We start from the raw sequence: 5129 nt of genomic DNA on the forward strand, positions 1-5129 counted from the left end.
AGCGCGATGCGGGAAGGTGACATCAGATAATTCTTTCGGGAAATGATTAGTGTCGCGCATGTCCTATGTCTATGGCAGTCCTAACTGTTCAATGAGATCAATGGAAACACTTTAAAAGAAATATTTTGCTATATATCAGAAGAATGGAGATTTGCCTTCAATACTTCCATATCAGTATCTTGCAATTTTCCAAATTTCAAAATTTTTATCCGAGAATATTCAACATATGTGAGAGTTTATCATAGAATTTTTAGTTGAGATGGCGATTGCCCTCTTGAATGTAGTCAACTTTGTCTAAAATAACTACACCTCCGCCTTTGTCGGCAGGCTTAATGACACTCCCGTTCGTCTGCTAAGTGAGTCTAGGGCGTTACGCTCTTTTTTGGTTAGGTGGTTAGGTTAGGTGGGCCAGATTTTCGTGTTCCGAAGTTATAAAGAATGTATTTTTGTACCTATTTCATATATAGGCCTAGATGTTTCCAATATTTCTAGATGTTTCAAGATTCACATAAATAGGCCTCTGGAACTTCCTTGGTCAAAGCTATGCCAGAACGGAACGCAACGCACCATTTTAAACAGCCTATTTATAGACCTTAAAACCGGGAATCCTTCTTGATATATATATATATATATATATATATATATATATATATATATATATATATATATATATATATATATATATATATATATATATATATATATATATATATATATATATATATATATATATATATATTCTTGTTACGTTGCTATACTGTATCTAACTCTTAATTTGACCCACCTTCAATAGGCAGTATGTATAATATTCAACTGCGCTCAGAACTTCGTTTTTTAATATTACAGATCTCAAACTTGGCCCCATTCCTCAGATAAGCGTAAACTATGTAAATCTCCAAATATTTTTTTTAGCTGCTTGAGTTCACTTTTTATTACTCTTTGACTTCTTCTCATTAATTAAGTTATGTGCCCTGTCACCGCTGCTGCCAGCAGATGGCGCAAGTAGTATATGTCCCGGACAGCTGAGCATGACGGAAGAAGAGGGGCCTATGCGGATGCTGTTTGCTTTCTTGGAACCAGAGTGGCACTTCCCGGCCGTTGCGATATGCATTCGTACCTATGCGGCTAAAGAGCGCAATGGAGGGGTGAAAGTTCGACTCCCGGTCTGCGGCAGTGAGCTGAGGTGATCGGTGAAAGGGTGTCGCCTTTCAGTCAAGATCTCTTTTCGCGGACTTTTCGAAGATTGTTATTCGGAGACGTTTAGTTCCGGGAGTATATATATGAGCAATATAGAAAGGAAACTTATATCCCGCTCTCAAAAGCCATGTTTATGATTACTCTTGAGCCTTACTTTGAAAACACATGAGGGGTGATGTGTCTTCAGAAAGACTGCTCTAAAAAGAAAAAACAAATGTGTGGCCCTCACATGAACCTCGGTAGTAATCGATGACCGCATCCTAATAAGGTGTTCTTTTACATACTTCTTTGCTTGTTATTCTACAAAATCCAACATGCCCCTTCGTGCTTTCGAACATGATACTCCGTCACAAAGATCCCTATCCGGCTTTTAGTGAAGATACGGGGCAAGAGCGAGGGAAATCCCGGGGCGTGTTTGTGTCCGCGCTTGCTGCTGTTGATTAGAGCGTTGGAGCTCGCGAGGGCAACACCAACTGCCCGCACTCTGCAGCTCATACACGACACCGCCTCGCTTGAAAACGATAAGGGTGAGTAGAGTAGAAAGGCAGCAAGCACTAAAGAGGCTGAGTTGATGCTGAAGTTCATTTGGTATGCGAAAATCAGCGCCTCTGAGTTAAGTAATCAATCCGAGTCTGAATTAAAAAAAACATATTCAGTCCCGTTTTTGTTTCTAATACGCTCTTAACCCTTTGTCCTAAAGTTGCTCGCACCAAGTCTTGTTCATTGCTTTCTTGTGTCCGTACACCGGCCAATCTCCATATAGCCATGAGCTAGGTCAGCAAAAAGTAGCTCTAATATTTGAAAAGAAATCACAATAACGTCGTTCACTGAGCTGTTTTAGATATGTTGCTTCTAACCTCTTGTTAGCGTAATGCGGTGTGTTTCATTAGTATGACTCCACTGCACTGAAGCACATTGAAGATTGTCGCCTCCTTGGAAACGCCCACTGGAGAAAAGCAGTATGCGACAATTTGTTTTTCTTTTAATTAATGAGCCTGAAAATACTGGATGGTATTTGTCGAAGAATGAAGGCACAGTAATGAGCTGCCTGTCTGTGCAGCAGGCTTAGGAGCGGCATCAAACCTTTGAATGTGGTGCTTTAGACGCTGGAGCTACGCCTCAGATGATCGCACAGTGCTTACAGCTCAACCTTTCAGCTAGGAAGCCCTAGGACTGAACCCCGAATCACAATTTATTCTCACAAAATCAAGGCGTCGGTGAAGCTGAAATACCTGCGTTGTAGAAGCTAGATACCATGTTGAAAAATGATCAAATACGTCTCGGCTTAACTGAATTCTTTCCTAGCAAAAAATAGGTTCGATTTATGGGGGTTTAACGTCCCAAAGCGACTCAGGCTATGAGAGACGCCGTAGTGAAGGGCTCCGGAAATTTCGACCACCTGGGGTTCATTAACGTGCACTGACATCGCACAGTACACGGGCCTCTAGAATTTCGCCTTAATCGAAATTCGACCGCTGCGGCCGGGATCGAACCCGCGTCTTTCGGGCCAGCAGCCGAGCGCCATAACTACCATGCCACCGCGGCGGCTTCTCCCAGCAAAAAATAGTGAACTTCCCGTTCACTTCTTTGACTTCCCAGTGTAGTTGGTACTAATGCAGTACACCAATGGCTAATGCAACTTACCCCCGAACACGTTTTTGATTGCAATGTGGTTGCGGACCTAGATTTTAACTATTACGTTAAGCTGTGGGGCTTGCCTTTGAATGGAGCCAGAATAATAATCGGCCCGTGCCAAGACACCGATGCTGCAGATGGTGCAATAGCGGAGGATCATATCTCTGACGTGAAATCATAACTTGGCCGTCCCAGTGGCCTGCGGTGATAAGTCGTGTTTTCTGTGGACACGTTCCAGCAACACACCGATTAGCATAATCACCGGGCAGCTAATCACGAGGACTGTTCACTTCCTGGTGTGTGCTTCCATGAGAAAGATCATGTTGGACAATGTGGAAGACCTAACGTCAGGGCAACGCGTTTTAGTAGCGTGCAGAACATTTTATTTAGCAATATAATTGTTTGAACTTTTTTCACCTCTCTATGACAGCCGCCATGCCCATTCATGAAAGATTTGCATGCATATGGGCTGCGGAGAACTTGAGATGTATTAGCGTGCAACACACAATACCCCTTTCCGCTCATTATTTGTATTCGGGCTTAATTGCTTCATATTATCGCGGATGCTTTAAGTGGACGTAAAATTTACGTTTCACCCGCGTCTCTAAGCCCGGTATGCCCTCGAGCCATGTGGGAGGGTGGACTTAGCTTTGTGTGTAATGCGTAAACACTTCTGGCTCTCCTCCTCATTAAAGTGCTCAACCCCCAGGCTCTTTGGTGTGGACCGAAGTACGCTTGTATCGTCAGTGTGTTGTCTGCACGCAACCTCGTCTTTCATCCCAGTCATCTAACGTACAGCTTGTGAGCCGCATGGACACTCAAACATCGCGCAGTTATATTAAAAGAGTGGAGACAAAAAAAAAATGATCGGGTGTTTCGTTTTTTGTAATGACGAGAAATATCTAACATTCATGATTCAACACGTGTCTTTTACTTGTGCCGGTAAATAATTCGCAATCAAATTTCTTCTCTCATGCTGTTTCGATTTCAGTTTCAAGATTTGACCGGTAGCCAACCTCGCTGGGTCAGTGGTTAGGGCGCTCGGCTACTGATCCGGAGTTCCCGGGTTCGAACACGGCCGCGGCGGCCGCGTCTCTACGGAGGCGAAACGCAAAAGGCGCCCGTGTGCTGTGCGATGTCAGTGCACGTTCAAGATCCCCAGGTGGTAGAAATTATTTCGGAGGCCTCTACTACGGCACCTCTGCCTCTTTCTTCTTTCACTCACACCTTCCTCGCTTTCCTTCCGGCGTGGTTCAGGTGTCCACAGGGATGGGAGAGAATTACTGCGCAATTTTCCTTTCCTCAAAAACAAATTAATTTTTAAAACAAATCCGATGATGATGACGATACCAACTTTATTTTCCACCAGATAAAGAGGCCCCCTAGTCCCCGTCCCCGGCACGCAGGTCTGCGGGACGGGGGCCGGGACCTCCGCGATTACAAGCAGGCAAAGAGGCCTTGATTCCTCGCGGCTTCTTCCGCCAGGTGGATGGCCTGTTGCTGTCCGACCGATGGTTGTGACGTCAAACTTAGTAAAGGTGTCAAGCGTGGCTGATCGGGAAAGTTGGTAATTATGGCAGCAAAGACGGAAAATAAGAATTTTTTTTCGACAAGGACTAGTCGAAAAGTGCTGTTTTCGGTCTTAGTACAGGTCAGGTCACGTGAGCCATGAAAAAACGGCGACACAACTGCTCCTCATTAGTTCTTTTCCATTCCGGCCCTTCCGGCTTTAAAACATCAAAGCAGCGACTATATCGCATTTTCATGCCTCACATGGCCTACACTGTACTAAGCAGCATGAGAGAAAAAATGTTGTGAAATGTGAAGCCCCCCCCCCAGGCAAAGGCCACATTTTGATCAATGTATACTAGTTCCTTACGCATCGTTACAATGCAGCAAACGCGCGGCCAAACATTTTTTGTATATGGGCTGCTTGAAACCCTATCACGCCCGGCGTATTAGTTCAGAGACTGAGGACAAAAACGTGAGTGGTTTAAATTTTTACTGGCAGAACTGCATGAAACTGCGACATACTTGTAGAAATGGCTCTTTTCACCCTATTTATTAGAGCGAACTGAAAATTTCAGGTGCTACAGGGGCAAGACGGCCTTAAATTAAAACAAAACCTAACACTAACGGCAAAAAAGCATAAAATTTGTGTACTTGCAATACTGGATTGGCAGGTGACCGGCTTTTTCGAATGTAGGCCGTATGCGCCTACATATCTTTGCCCTCTTTTACCGCCCTTAGATATTGAGAAATCTTCAAAATTAGCCAAGATCATTCATGCTGTAATC

This window comes from Amblyomma americanum, chromosome 4 (assembly GCF_052857255.1).
Source record: "Amblyomma americanum isolate KBUSLIRL-KWMA chromosome 4, ASM5285725v1, whole genome shotgun sequence".
Taxonomy (NCBI): Eukaryota; Metazoa; Arthropoda; class Arachnida; order Ixodida; family Ixodidae; genus Amblyomma; species Amblyomma americanum.